This window comes from Ranitomeya variabilis, chromosome 6 (genome assembly GCF_051348905.1).
Source record: "Ranitomeya variabilis isolate aRanVar5 chromosome 6, aRanVar5.hap1, whole genome shotgun sequence".
NCBI classification, from domain to species: Eukaryota; Metazoa; Chordata; class Amphibia; order Anura; family Dendrobatidae; genus Ranitomeya; species Ranitomeya variabilis.
Window position 1 is genome coordinate 243,487,365 of NC_135237.1, and position 16,462 is coordinate 243,503,826.

The following is a 16,462-nucleotide window of genomic DNA, read 5'->3' on the forward strand; positions in this document are numbered from 1 at the left end:
CGTCCGCTTGCTCGGTTGGTTATTAGACGCTACCCAGGGTTAGTTTCTGACGCAATATAAGCCTGATAAGCCTGCGGTTGGATGAGGCTTATATCTAACGAGGAACTGTTGACAGCATACCGTAATATGTTGGTGAGGAACTCTGCCAGTAGCGGCTGGGAGGAAGCCCCCCAGGAATCAGGATAAGTGGGAGGATAGAAGGGAGAAACAGACACCCCCAATGACAACAAGAAGCCATCCCAATGAGGGTTTCTCCCAGGTGGGGGGAAGGTTATCTCTTTCTCCTGGCCTGGGAAAAAATATCTAAGAGCTCTTGGATTTTAGACCTAAAATTTCAGTTCCACTCATCTCCCCAACCAAATTTCGTATTGACACCTCAGAGATCTTCAAACAAAGAGCAACTAGCCTTAGAGCAGGAGGTTCTTGGCCTGATGGGGAAATCAGTCCTTCAAGAGGTCCCTTACTGGGAAAAAGGTGAAGGATTCTTCTCTCTGTTCCTGTGTAAAAAAAAAACAGATGGAACTTTCAAGACAATCATAAATCTAAAGAAACTGAACCAGTTATTGAAGTTCAAGCCTTCAAAATGGAAACAATAAAAACATTGGTAAAAATGCTGTTTCCGGACTGTTTCATGACTGTTCTGGACCTAAAAGGACGCCTACTATCAAGTCCTCATCCACAGAGACTATCAGAAATTCCTTGGGGTTTCAGTCCCAATAAAAGGGGTAGTAAAGCACTATTATCAGTTCACAGCGCTCCCATTCAGTCTAGCCTTAGCTCCACGGGTGTTCACCAAGATAGTGGCAGAGGTAATGGCACACTTGAGGGAAAAAGATATCCTTATTGTTCCATGCCTGGACGATTTTCTGGTAATAGGCAACTCCCTCCATCATTGCAAGAACCAACTAGAGAAAGTCATGGATTCCTTGACGAACTTAGGCTGGCTTTTGAATCTAAAGAAATCCAAAACTGTGCCGAACCAAGTGCAGTAATATCTGGGTATCGTACTAGATTCAAAGAAACAGGAGTGTCGCCTCCCGGCAGAGAAAGTTCAAAAGATCATAGGCCTGATATCTCGGATAAGGGACCTCCCCTCTTCGGCTTTGCAGAAAGCAATGTCCCTCCTAGGTTCCATGACTGCCTGTATCCCGGCCATTCAATGGGCTCAGACTCATACTAGGGATTTGCAGTGGGAAATCTTATCAGCTGAAAACTCTCTAAAAGGGCATTTAGAAGGTCAGCTAACCTTGTCATCAGAATCAACACTTTCTTTAGAATGGTGGATGAGAATAGACAACTTAACCCAGGGTATTCCGTATTCTGACCACAGATGCAAGCCCCAGGAGTTGGGGGGGGGGGGGGGGCTCTTTTTAACTCAGATGGCTCAAGGGGTCTGGTGAGAGGACCTAAATTCAGTATCCTCAAACGTGAAGTAACTATTTGCAGTAAAATTTGTCCTTTTAGAATTCTTGAACACTTCAGGGGTACCACGTAAGAGTATTTACAGACAACTGGGTAGTGGTAGCATACATATATCACCAGGGAGGAACCCAGTCCTGCCTGCTCATGGAAGTGACATGGAACTAATTTTTCAGTTAGCTGAGGGCAACTTGGGATCTCTATCTACACTCCGCATAAGAGGGACAGAAAATCGCGGAACGGACTTCCTAAATGGGAACTGATTCAGTCAGTATTCGATCAGATTGCAGAAAGGTGAGGAGTCAGGACGTCCTTCCATAGATCTATTTGCCAACAGTCAGAACAGGAAAGTAGAAGCATTCTGCTCAATAGGCCACAAAGGGAACCCCATAGTGTTAGATGCCTTCATGATTCCATGCGACCACCATTTAGCCTTTGCTTTTCCTCCTATTGCCCTGATTCTGGCAGTTCTGTGGAAGATCTTGGAAGCCAGAGCAAAAGTGATCTTAATAGCCCCCTTCTGGCCAAAGAGGACATGGTTTTCTTGGCTGAGGATTATGTCCATCTCTGACCTGTGGGTGCTTCCGGAATTTCCAAACCTTCTTTCCCAGGGACTAGTTCTTCATCCTCGGGTAGCGAACTTGCACATGACAGCCTGGAATTTGAGAGGGCTCTCCTGAGGGATGAAGGGTTTCCCCCAAATTTAATCTCCACGTTGCTACAAAGTGGGAAATCCGTAACCACCAACCTTTATGGGAAAACATGGAGAAAGTTCTTTTCACCTTCAGGTTCCAGGTTAGAAGGAGGGGTTCCACTAACAGCCATCTTAGAATTTCTGCAGAAAGGCCTGGAACAGGGCCCAGCTACAAGCACTTTGAAGGTTCAAGTCGCAACATTAGGGGCCTTATACAATTGTAACCTGGCTAGGAATCTGTGGATATCTAGATTCATCAAGGCATCCTCTTGGTCTAGACCCATCCCCACTCGGATTCCTTCTTCTTGGGATTTAAACTTAATCCTTACAGTCCTAACCAAACCTTCTTTCAAACCTCTGGCAGATGCTTCGCTGAGAATCTTGTTCCTTAAGACATCACTTCTAATAGCCTTCACATCATCTCATAGAGTCAGAGACATCCAAGCATTATCTGCTGGGCCTCCTTTCACACAAATCTTGGAGGATAGAGTTATTCTTAAAACCGACCCAGTCTACCTATCAAAAGTGGTATCGCGATTCCATTCATCTCAGGAGATCTCCCTCCCTTCTTTCTGCCCAAACGCCAAGAACAAGGGAGAAAGGGTCTTGCATATACTAGATGTCAGAATGTGCCTAATCAATACCTAGCGGCCATATAAGAGTGTAGGAATGCTAGGACTCTGTGTGCTTTCAGGGACCTCGAAAGGGGCAAAAAGCTTCTAAGGGCACGTTGGCAAGATGGACGCCATCACCCTGTCATACTCCTCACGTGGAGAGGCCGCCCCCAGAAAAACTGAAAGCTCATTTGATGAGGGCAGTGGCAGTCTCCTGGGTGGAAAGAGTCGTGCCTCAATAGATCAGATATATAGAGTTGTTACGCTGTGTGCCTCCTCTACATTCTTCAGTCACTATTGACTGGACCTAGCTTCTTCTTCAGACCTTACTTTTGGTAGAAAGGTTCTGGAAGCAGTGGTCCCTCTTTAATTATATATTTCTCTGCAATTCTCTCCGTGGTGCCGTCATAGGGGGAAGGAGAAAGATGCAATTACTTACCGGTAACCTGGATTTCTCAGAGCCCATAATGGCACCTGTACATTCTCTCCCTTCAATGTGGGTGTGCACACTTTTGTTTTTAATTATTTATATGTAGTCACATGGTGTTACTGTTTAGCTTCATAGTAATGTTTGAATATTGTGTTATTAACCTGGAGGTCCTCTTGTGTTGTGTTAACAACTGATGCGGAAGAGAGGAACTGCCCTTTTTATCTGTAGGTTTCTTGTCCTTGAAGAGCAGATCCCCTCTTCCCGTGGTGCTGTCATGGGCTTTGAGAAATTCCATTACCGGTAAGTAGCTACATATTTTAATGATAAAAATTTAATTATTCTTTCGTCACCTCTCAATGGTTTGACATTCTGTGTGGCCCATGTGGTGTCAACATGCTCACTGCACCCTTGAATGAATTCATTTATGCAGGCTGTAGTTTGTAAAATGGGGTCACTTATGGGGTTCTGCTGTTCTGGCATCTCAGGGGTTCTGACAATGTAACATGGCACCCTCAAACCATTCCAGCAAAATCTGAACTCCAATATGGCGCTTCTTCCCTTTTGAGCTTTGCACTGTGCCTCAAAAGTAGTGTTCAACCACGTACAGTTGTGCTCCAGAGTTTACTTACCCCTGCAGATATTTTGCTTTCTTGGCCTTTCTTCAGAGAATATGAAAGATAACACCAACATTTTTTCTCCACTCATCATTAGTGGTTGGGTGAAGCCATTTATTGTCAAACTACTGTGCTTTCTCTTTCTGAATCATGACAACTCAAAACATCCAAATGATCCTGATCAAAAGTTCACATACCCCATTTCTTAAAACCTTGTATTGCCCCCTCTAACATCAATGACAGCTTGAAGTCTTTTGTGGTAGTTGTGGATGAGGTTCTTTATTTTATCTGGTGGTAGAGCTGCCCACTCTTCTTGGCAAAAAGCCTCCAGTTCCTGTAAATTCCTGGACTGTCTAGCATGAACTGTGCGCGTGAGATCTCCCCAGAGTGGCTCAATGATATTGAGGTTAGGAGACTGAGATGACCACTCCAGAACCTTCACTTTGTTTTGCTATAGCCAATGACAGGTGGACTTGGCATTGTATTTTGGATCATTGTCGTGTTGGAACGCCCAAGTATGTCCCATGCACATCTTCCAGGCTGATGAGTGCAAATTTGCCTCCAGTATTTGCTGATAACGTGCTGCATTCATCTTTCCGTCAACTTTGACCAAGTTTCCTGTGTCTTTGTAGCTCACACATCCCCAAAACATCAGCGATCCACCTCCGTGCTTTACAGTAGGAATGGTGTTCCTTTCATCATAGGTCTTGTTGACAAATGTAACATTTATGGTTGTGGCCAAAAAGTTCAAATTTGGTCTCAAAGCTCCAAATTACTTGTTTCTGAAATTTTGAGGCTTGTCTCTGATCTATTTTGCGTTACTGTAGGCGAGATACCTTGTGGCATTTGTGCAGTAATCGCTTTCTTCTGGTGGCTCGACCATGCAGCCCATTTTTCTTCAAGTGCCTCCTTAATGTACATCTTGAAACAGCCACACCACTAGTTTTCAGAGAGTTTTGTATTTCAGCTGATGTTATTTGTGGGTTTTCTTTGCATCCCAAACAATTTTCCTGGCAGTTGTGGATGACATTTTTATTGGTTAACCTGACCGATGTTTTGTTTTTACAGAGCTCCTGATTTTCCATTTATTAATCACAGTTTGAACACTGCTGACTGGCATTATCAGTTCCTTGGATCTCTTTTTGTATCCCTTTCCTGTTTTATACAGTTCAACTACCTTTTCCTGTAGATCCGTTGACAATTCTTTTGCTTTCCCCATGACTCCCAGTCCAGAAATGTCAGTGGCTGGATGAAAGATGCAAGAGTCTTTCTGGATCCCAGAAACTCACTCAGCTTTTATGCACACACACTGATTACAAGCAAACAGGTCACAGGTGAGGATGTTACCTTTAGTAGCCATTCAAACCCATTTGTCAACTTCTGTGCTTGTCATCAGGCCAAAATCACCAGAGTATGTGAACTTTTGATCAGGGTCATTTGGATGTTTTGTGTTGTCATTATGATTTTAAATAGAGAAAACACAGTAGTCTGACAATAAATGACTTCACCCAACCACTAACCATGAGTGGTTACATACCACTCCCGGCACCTTAATCCCCGAAATTCTGCAATTGAATGAGATCGCAGCATGCCGGGAGACGGCAGAGGGCTGACTGCCCCCTCTGCCTTTGGATCGGAGACCCCACTGCGTGATCGATGTCATCTTGACGACATCCAGGTCACTAGACCTAGCAAACTTGCTGATCATGCCCAGTGCATGATGAGCAACTTTGTCAGTGCAGAGCTGACCGTTTCTGCAGCATGGGATTGCTTCTTCATCTCCATGCTGTAGAAGCGATCAGCCTGCCAAAAATGATAGCCCCGTTGTAGGACAAAGTAAAAGATTAAAAAAAAAGTTTAAATAATTGTAAAAGTAATAAAGAATAATAGAAAAATCAAGGTATTGTATCTGTAAATAAATATTTGAATGAAAACAATAAAGGTACACATATTTGGTACCACCGCGTCCACAACGACACGACCTATAAAACTGTCCCGCTAGTTATCCCTGTACACCACAAAAATAAAGAAAAAACAAGGCAAAAAACAATGCTTTAAAACGCGATCAAAAAGACGGATATACAGTACAGACCAAAAGTTTGGACACACCTTCTCATTTAAAGATTTTTCTGTATTTTCATGACTATGAAAATTGTAAATTTACACTGAAGGCATCAAGACTATGAATTAACACGTGTGGAATTATATTCTTAACAAAGAAGTGTGAAACAACTGAAAATATGTCTTATATTCTAGGTTCTTCAAAGTAGCCACCTTTTGCTTTGATGACTGCTTTGCACACTCTTGGCACTCTTGACAATTTTCATAGTCATGAGATTACAGAAAAATCTTTAAATGAGAAGGTGTGTCCAAACTTTTGGTCTGTACTGTATATAAACATGGTACCACTGAAAACTTCATTTTGTGCCGCAAAAACACAAGCCAACATACAGCTCTATCAGCGGGAAAATAAGTTATAGCTCTAAGAATAAAGAGATGCAAATAATAATATAATAAATTAATTATTTTTTCTATAGATTAGTTTTTATTGTATAAAAGTGCCAAAACAAAAAAATATAAATGAGGTATCACTGTAATTATACTGACCCAAAAAATAAAACTGCCTTATCAATTTTACCACACACGAAAAGGCATAAACCCCCCACCCCAAAAGTAATTACTGAATTGCTGTTTTTTGTTCTTTCTGCCTCACAAAAAATAAAAAAAAAGTCATGTGCCCGATAATGGTACCAGTAAAAACATTAACTTGTTTTGCAAAAAAACAGACCTCGCATTACTCTGTGGGCCAAAATATGGAAAAAATTATAGCTCTCAAAATGTAGTAATGCAAAAACTAATTTTTTGCAATAAATTACGTTTTACTTTTAGTGTGTGACAGCAGCCAAACATAAAAACCCGATATAAATCTGGTATTGCTGTAATTGCACTGACCCGAAGAATAAAGTTGCTTAATCACTTATACCGCACAAGGAACAGCGTAAAAAAAAATAAAACCAATTCTTCATATGCTGTTGATTTTTTCATTCTGCCTCCCAAAGATCGCAGTAAGGCTCATTTATCCTGCGCTCTGTGTTGAGCTGTTACACTGGGGTTTCCCTTGTAAATGTCTGAAATACGTGATTCAGACGGAACCTCTGGCGGAAGAATCCCTATAATGAGGCAGATGGAGGCACTGTGGACGCCGTCTGACCTGTGATCCGGCGGTGTCAGTCTTTTTAGGATTGCATAAATGTGATGTCAACCACAGTTTTGTGCACTTCTGAAAAAGAGACCACTGAACAGAGGCTTGACAGAGTCCAGAGTAACTCTGCTACCTCATTATAGTGAATGTCTCCCTCTGATGTTTTATCTAAATCACGTCACTCGGAGATTTAGATGTGAGATGGCATCCTCAAACCATTCCAGCAAAATCTGAACTCCAAAATGGCGCCTCTTTACTACTGAGCTTTGCGCTGTGCCTGAAAAATATTTCCCGATTTACATGTAGGGTATTGGCACCTTGGGGGGAGAAGAGGGGGGGGGGGGGGGGGCGCAGTTTTTAGAATAGTGTCACTTTTGGGTATTTTCTATCATAAAAAAGTGACTTCAAATGTGATGTGGTCCCTAACAAAAGAAATGGTGTTGTAAAAATGAGAAATGGCTTGTCTACTTTTAACTCTCAACTTTCTAACAAAAAAAATGTTTCCAAAATTGTGCTGATGTAGACATGTGGGAAATATTACTTTTTAAATATTTTGTACGACATATCTCTGCATTTAAGGCCATGAAAACTCAAAGTTGGAAAATTACAAAATTTAGAAATGTTTTGCCAAACTTTTTTTTTCACAAATAAACGCAAGTGATATCAAATAAATTTTACCACTATCTTGAAGTACAATATGTCACAAAAACAGAAGTATCAGGATTAGTGATGAGCAAACGTGCTCGCCACTACTCGTTACACGCCTGAGTATCACTATGCTCGGTGTACTCCGTGAGCACAGAGCATTTCTGGGATTATTCGGCGGGAGCTCAGGTCTCCGCCCTGAAATTCTGGCGCACTTTAGAGTGCCAATGACAGTGCAGGGATTGTCTGCCATGCTCTGTAATGCTGCAACCATCTTTGTTGTGGTATTACAGTGATTGGCTGGCCGCACAGAGTCATCAGGTCTAAAAGAGATCTGGCGCCGCCCTGCTCGCCGCATTCTGCTCCGGACTTAGCGAGTATAGGGGAGCTGCTGCTGAGATAGTGTCACAATCGTCCTTTTAATAGTTAGTGTAGGTCTGCAACTGTTCAGTCCATGACTCCTGAGAAACCAAGTCCTTTTTAGAGCTTATTCGGGGGTCCCGAGATTGCAGCGCTACATAGGTAGGGGAGTCTATGTGCACATTTCCACATCAGTGCAAGGCCTGCAGGCACTGTATGTGAGTACATAGTTCTCACTGCATACCTCCAAAAGCTCCATTACTGTCTGCTGCTGCTTATGTAATATATATCTAGCTGCAGTTATCTGTGGCAATTTTTTTTTCTTTACCTTATACCTGCTCCTTTTATTGTAAAGCAATCCATAGCTTTCTTATTTCTACACTTATTTGCCTTGTCACGCTGCAGACTACAGCCAGGTCATTTTTTTGTGTGTCATAGCCAACTTGTTGACACAATTTAGTTGTGCTCAAAAAAATCAAGGCCACATTTAGCTCAGTCTGTTATGTCAGGCTGAGGCCTTGTATATCTGTGGTGGAAAGATCGTAGCTTCGCAGGCATACGTACCATAGTTCTGTGTGCTAGCCTTGTTCTACTTTTTTTTTTTGTTTAAAAAATTCACCAAAAACCCAAGAAATATTTCATACAGTCTGTTATGTCTGCTTAGGCCTGTTGTACCTGTGGTGGAAAAATCGTAGCTTCGCAGGCATACGTACCATAGTTGTGTGCTAGCCTTGTTATACTTTTTTTTTTTTTTCAAAATTTCACATACAACAGAAAAAATAATTATACAGGCTGTTTTCTGTGGCCTGTTGTATCTGTGGTGGAAAAATCATAGCTTTGAAGGCATACTGATCAGATATAATTTTGCTCCAAATAAATACATTTGTGTTGAGCTTTTGAAATAGTTCAGTAGTTCATTTAAAATGGGCAAGGCAAGGGACAGGGAAGTGGACGTGATGCTGATGGTGCATGCAGAGGATGAGGCCGTGGCCAAAGCTGAAAGTGGACCACAACAAAGACCCACATCTTCTCGCTCGCAGGTGACACCACTACTTCTTCCACTGTTTTGCGTAGAAGTCAATCCCCAGTCCGCTGTGCATGTGAAGATGCCTCTAGCCCTGCACCTGTTGTTACCCACAGTCAAGCAGTACCATTATCAAGCCCGTCCACATCCTTGTCCCAGCACAGCCTTGAGTTGTCTATACCCCAGTAATTGGAACGCAAGCGGAAATACCCAGCCAACGCCCCACAGGCCACAGTACTAAATTCTAACATTTCTCTTCTGCTTGCACTCGAAATGTTGCCTTTTAGACTCGTTGAGACGGAAGCTTTCAGCAACCTGATGGCGGCGGCTGTCCCAAGGTACTCTGTCCCCAGGCGCCACTATATCTTGCGGTGTGCCGTCCCCGCATTACACCAGCATGTGTCCCACAACATTACCCGTGCCCTCAACAATGCTGTTACTATGAAAGTACACCTAACCACAGACACGTGGACAAGGGCTTGTGGGCAGGGACGGTACATCTCACTGAGGGCACACTGGGTTAACCTAGTGGAAGCCAGGACACAGTTGGACCTTGGGATGGAACATGTCCTCCCCATGCCGAGGATTGCGGGCCATACGTCAATCAGGATTGCCTCCACAGTCTACAGCTCCTTCACCTTCTCCTCCTCCTCCTCCTCCTCCTTCGCCTCCATCTCTGAAATCAACACATCAGTCAGAAGCTGGAAGCACTGCCTCAGCCAAGCTGCAACAGGCTGTGCTGAAGCTAATTTGCATAGGTGACAAACCGAACAATGCAGAAGAGTTGTGGACAGTGCTGAAAGAGCAGTCAGTTATTTGGATGACACCTCTGAACCTACGGCCAGGCATGGTCGTGTGTGACAATTGCCGGAACCTGGTGGCGGTTCTGAGGCAAGGTGAGCTCACACACGTACCTTGCCTGGCCCATGTGCTTATCCTCGTGGTCCAATGTTTTCTGAAAAGCTACCCGGAGCTGCCGGATCTGCTAGTGAAAGTACGCCGTCTGTCTGCCCATTTTAGAAAGTCAGCTACAGCTTCAGCCACCCTTGCTGTGCTTCAGCAGCGTCTGCAGCTTTGATTTGTGAGCAGAAGAGGGCAGTTGTTGACTACCAACAGCAACAGGGCCGTCGATATTCAGTTCAGACTCCACACATAAGACCTCAGGAGTTGACATGGATGTCAGATATATGTACCATCCTACAAAACTTTGAGGACTGCACCGAGATGGTGAGCGGCGATGACGCCATATTTAGCATCACCATCCCGCTTCTCAGAATTCTGTAAACCTCTCTGCTCACAATTAAAGAGGATGCATTGCAGGCAGAGCACGACGACATGGAACAAGGAACCATACAGGGGGATTACACTCAGGCAAGGCTCATGTCTTCCCACCGTGGATTGGTAGGCAATGAGGAGGAGGAGGAGGAAGAACAGGAATTACTTACATGCGCTATAGACGGTACTACAAGCACAGCTATCATACTGTCTGTTCAGCGGGGATGGTCTGAGGACAGGGAGAGAGAGGATGAGAAGGAGGACAGCATGGTCAGTCGTCTTGTTGGTGAGGACACCAAAGTCTTGCCTGTTTGCAGTCTGGCACGCATGGCTGACTTAATGTTGCGCTGCATTTCACATGGCCCTCGCATTATGAAAATTTTCGGTGATGCTCATTACTGGTTGGTGACAATTCTAGACCCACGCTACAAGGAGAACTTTCAATCTCTTCTATCAGAGTCAGAGAGGTGTACTAAAATGTTGCAGTACCATAGGGCCCTTGTAGTGGAATTACTTCGAAAATTCCCATGTGGGAACGCTGACAGCAGACGTCAGTTTGTTGTACAACCAAGGATTCCAAGCGAGGGAGACAAGTACAATCCAGTTCAGACAGGGGAACAATGGCAAAGTTCTGGGACAGTTTTCTCAGCCCCTCCCATCGAGCCGGCACAGAGGCAAGGGGTGCTGTCACAAGAAGGGCAATGTTTGGGAAGATGCTGAGGGAGTACCTTGCAAATCGTACAAGCATCCTCCTTGATTCCTCTGTGCCTTTTAATTATTGGGTATCCAAGCTGGACACGTGGTATAAACTGGCTCTATACTCCTTGGAGGTCCTGGCCTGCCCTGCTGCTAGTGTTCTATCAGAGCGGGTTTGTAGTGCTGCTGGTGGAATTATAACAGATAAGTGCATCGGCCTGTTAACTGAAAATGCTGGCAGGCTGACTCTCATAAAAATGAACAAGGGCTGGATTGAGCAAGATTTCTGTACACCACCAAGTGAAAACAGCGAAACATAACCTCTAAGGCTAGTTTCACATTTCCGTTTTAATCCACAGCATATCTTCCACAACCTTAAACGCACGATAAACCGCATGCACACACGTGCAAACGCAGCGTTTTTTTAGACTCATCAGCTTATGCATGCGGTCAAAAAAACGCAGCGTTTGCGTTTTTTGTTGACATGGTGGAAAATTTTACAGGAGAAAAATCTAGATAAACAGACACTGCCAATGGGACAACAGTGAGCGTGTGTTTTGGGATATCTTTATATAGACCCTTGGACAGCTGCAATCTTCAGATTTTGCTCCTGTATCCTGTGTCACGATTGATCTTCGCATGGAGAGCTTTTATTTCAACCTGGATTTAAATATAAAGCTGTTTCTTGCCTATGCGTTTGCTTGTGAGCAACAAAGAAATAGAGAAAGACAGAGAAGAACATGGCGTAGGCGTTATTGGAGACACCCCATTATTGAAGTCAGGAGAGCCGTGGAGCCTACCACACCCTATATAGCGAGCTCAATGCCAACCAGGAGAAATTTCCGAATATACCGGGATGTCTCAAGAAACCTTTCAGGATTTGCTTGGTCGTGTCCATGGAGCCATTCGGAGACAGGACACTCAGCTCCGTAGAGCGATTCCTGCAGAGGAACGCCTCCTGGTCACATTAAGGTACGTAATAATTCTAAAGAAACGCCTGTCATAATTATTGTTCTGCCTTGGATTATTTTTTTCCTCCCTTTATCTGTTTAGCTTCTTAATTTTTTTCTTTCTCTGTTTGGCAGATTCCTGGCTACCGGAGAGACCCTATCATCGCTCCATTTTTCCTATCGCCACGACAGCACGCTACGAGAGGGGATCCGCCCACCATCTGGACAGGAACCTACAGGATTTAAAGGGGCAGTCCCCCTCACCACTCCAGTTTGGGTTCCTGTCCTAGATGGGAACAGACAGGTGCGGAAAGCACAGATTTCTTACCCAGGTCCTCCAGCCTCTGCGCGGTATCTGTGGGAACGGCAGAGTCGGGGTCGCTGGAAGCAGCGTCGGGGGTGTTCTGTTTCAGACCCCTCCTCGTCTGGCCATGTGGAGACACGATCTCAGGGGTCGGGCAGGGCCGCCCTGGGTCGTGTGAGCGCGGCGCCGGCTCGGCGTCTCTTCAGCGCTGTTGTCCCGGAAGTAGATGGTAAGACTTTCGGGGGAAGCCGGGGAGGAGGTGCGGCTGCTAGTATTAAAACAGCGGAGGCTGTGGAGGGAATGTGCGGCAAGATGTCCTCGGTTGGGGACACAGAGCACCTTCAGGTGGAGGTGCCTGAGCAGCGCAAGAAGAGTGAGAGCAGCCGCTCCAGAAGCAGCAGCAGTGTGGTACGGGGGCAGAAACATGCAAGTGCCCCAGCGTCACGTATGGATTCACCTCCTCAGAGACCAGTACTACTCAGTTCAGCCTTGGTGAGTGTTATCAAAGAACACCTAGTAGCTGATATGGTCCGTTTTTTCTTGTGCTTTATTATAGGCCAAGAAGACAGCTAAATCTAAACATAAGCAGTGTGCCTTATGTGCAGTTCCTTTGCCTGATAGCTATGATAAGAGGCTTTGCCAGGCTTGTATATGTCGGACCTTAGAGGAAAAGGCTCCACTTCGTGCATCAGACCTCAGGGCGGTCATCAGGGAAGAAATTAGTTATTCCCTTAAAGGCAGGCGGCAGGAGAGATCCATTGAAGTATCGCCAGGATCTAGCCCGTCTTTGCAGGAGGGAGAATGTTCACGTTCCTCATCACCATCCTCTTCGGATGAAGAGGGAAGACCATGCTTTTCGGTGGATGGTATGGATGTGTTGATTAAGGCGGTTCGCACAACCATGGGGGTTGCAGAGAACAAGGAGCCAAGGTCAACCCAGGATATAATGTTTGCGGGATTGTGCCAGAGAAATCGTAGGTCATTTCCAGTAGTGGACACGGTCAAGGACCTAATTAAACGAGAATGGGATAAACAGGATAAGGGTTTTCTACCATCATCAGCAAAGAGAAGATACCCTTTCAATGATAAGGTTCTAGCTGAGTGGGTCAAGGTTCCTAAGGTGGACGCGGCCGTGGCTTCCACATCTAAATCAGGCACTTTACCGCTAGAAGATGTAGGCCTTCTAAAAGATCCCTCTGATAGAAAGGCGGACATGTTTCTTAAAAAGGTTTGGGAATCATCGTCGGGGGCGTTTAAACCTGCTATTGCGAGTACCTGCACTGCCAGATCGGTTATCGTCTGGGTAACTCAGATGGAGGAACAGCTAAAAACTAAAGTACCTAGAGACAAATTGCTGGATTCCCTGTCCCAGATTCGGGAAGGTGTGGCATATTTGGCGGATGCTTCGGTAGACTCCCTGAAACTTGCAGCCAGATCAGCGGGGCTCTCAAATGCTGCCCGGCGAGCCCTATGGCTTAAGACCTGGAAAGGGGATGCTCAGGCTAGAGCTAAACTATGTACGATTCCATGCAGGGGTGAGTACTTATTTGGCCCTGTGCTGGACGACATTCTCGCCAAGGCAGAGGATAGGAAGAAGGGATTTCCTAAAGTATTCAATCCCACTTTTAGGAATACCTTCAAGACCCTATTCAAACCGGGATTGGGAGTCGACGGAACTGAGGAAGAAAGGTTCAGACTTCAATACCTCATCATCATCTTCAAGACGTAGACGCAATTACCGTTAAATCACAACTTCCTGTAGGGGGCAGATTAAGATATTTCTATAGTCAATGGGCCAGAATAACTTCTAGCAGCTGGATTCTGGGTATAGTTGCATCAGGATTAAAATTAGAATTTCGGGAGATGCCTCCTGATTACTATGTATTGACTGCCCTCAATTCTTCAGATCAACAGGGGGCCCTGGAAAGAGAGGTTCAGCTGTTGAGACAGAAGGAGGTTATTGTAGAGGTACCGAAAGATCAAGAAGGAGAGGGATTTTATTTATTCCCCTTTATTTTTGATTTCCAAGCCTGATGGGTCCTTTCGAACCATCATAAATTTACGAAAGCTGAACAAATTTATACAATACCAAGCCTTTAAAATGGAATCCATTAAGTCAGCGACTAAACTTATTTTTCCCAGGTGTTATATTACAGTCCTGGATCTAAAAGATGCGTACTACCATCTGCCCATTCACAAGGATCACCAGCGGTTCCTCAGAATGGCGGTGCTCTTGAACAATCAGGTCAGACATTTTCAATTTACGGCAATGCCATTTGGATTGTCTATGGCACCGAGGGTGTTTACTAAGATCATTGCGGAAGTAATGGCCTATATCAGAGAACAAGATACATTAGTTATGCCCTACTTGGATGATTTCCTGGTAGTGGGAAATTCATTTTTCCAGTGTAAGATTCGCCTAAACTGTATAATATCATCTCTGCAGGACCTGGGTTGGCTGGTCAACCTAAAGAAATCAAAACTAGAGCCATCAACGAGTCAGACTTTCCTCGGTATTCTAATAAATTCAGAGGATCAGTTATGTCTCCTTCCAGAAGAGAAAAAGCAGAGGATTATGCACAAAGTCAGGACTGTAAGAAAATATCCAGATCTGACCTTGAGAGACGCAATGTCCCTTCTGGGGTCATTAACATCATGTATACCGGCCGTTCAGTGGGCTCAAATCCACACTCGGGTATTGCAAACCCAGATCTTAGAGGCGGAAAGAAGTCTTCAAGGTCGCCTGAACGGAAGACTCAGATTATCCACCGCCACTCTTTACAGTCTGAAATGGCTAAATATGGGACATTTGTCAAAAGGGGTACATTGGGGAATAGTACCAGACAACACGGTCACAACCAATGCCAGCCCGATAGGATGGGGAGCTCACATAGGAGATATTTGGACACAAGGGCAATGGTCTCTCCTAGAAACCCAAAGATCCTCAAATTGGAAGGAGCTTACGGCAGTAAAATATACCCTACTCAGGTGGCTACCGATCCTGCGGGTTTCACATGTAAGGGTACAGTCAGACAACATGACAGTAGTGGCATATCTCAACCATCAGGGAGAGACAAGGTCAAGATCTCTAGTGAACGCCACCGCAGACGTACTCGGCATAGCCGAAGCTCACTTCCTCTCTCTATCAGCAGTCCACATAAGAGGAGAACACAATACAGAGGCAGATTACCTCAGCCGTCATTCTCTACGTCAAGGAGAATGGTCTCTAAACCGGCTAGTGTTCAAACAGATAGTGGGTCTTTGGGGGTTACCCGTTATAGACCTATTTGCTTCAAGGGAAAACAGACAGACCAGGAAGTTTGCATCCCTTCGGGTAGCAGACAAACCTTGTATAGTGGACTCCCTTCAGGCTTATTGGGATTTCCCTCTAGCATATGCATTTCCCCCAATGTGTCTGATTCCTCTAGTTCTCAAGAAGATCAGGGAGGAGAGGGCGAGAGTAATCCTAATTGCCCCCTTCTGGCCCAGGAGGGCATGGTTCTCCCTACTCAAGGCAATGTCAGTGACCGACCCTTGGGTGTTGCCCTCGAGTCCGGAACTTCTCTCTCAAGGTCCATTTCGTTACCCCAATGTGGAGTCTCTGCATCTGACGGCGTGGAATTTGAGAGAGAGTTGCTAGAGAGAAGGGGTTTTTCAAACGCCTTAATATCTACCCTTTTAAGTAGCCGAAAAGAAGTTACTACTAAAATTTATTCTAAGGTCTGGAAGAAGTTCCTTGCCTTTCATCAACATCCATTAACAGACAAGGTTCCAATTCCGGCAATTCTGGAGTTCTTACAGAAAGGCCGAGAATTGGGGTTGGCGGTAAATACCCTTAGAGTTCAGGTATCAGCCCTAAGAGCATTATATTACAGCAATGTGGCGGGAAATAGATGGGTATCTAGATTTATTAAAGCTAGTGAACGTAGTAACCCGATTCATATTGCTAGATTACCGCCATGGGATCTAAATTTGGTTTTGGATGCTTTAACAGAACCCCCTTTGAGCCGTTAGATTCTGTCTCCATTAAAATTTTAACTTTAAAGACTGTTCTTCTAGTAGCTTTGACTTCCGCTAGAAGTGTGAGTGATATGCAAGCGTTGTCAGTAGATCCTCCCTATCTAATGGTCTTTCAGGATAGGATTGTTTTATAACCAGATCCGGCATATTTACCAAAAGTAGCTTCTAAGTTCCACAGAAGTCAGGAGATATATTTACCATCATTTTGTGACAAT

The 16,462-nt window shown here is 44.6% G+C and overlaps 1 protein-coding gene across 1 annotated transcript in view; it reads left to right on the forward strand.

Annotated features, from left to right (window-relative positions):
* ZNF830 (zinc finger protein 830) overlaps positions 1–16,462 on the forward strand; it is a 255,034-nt gene that overhangs the window by 14,456 nt on the left and 224,116 nt on the right. The gene's annotated exons all lie outside the window — the stretch shown is intronic.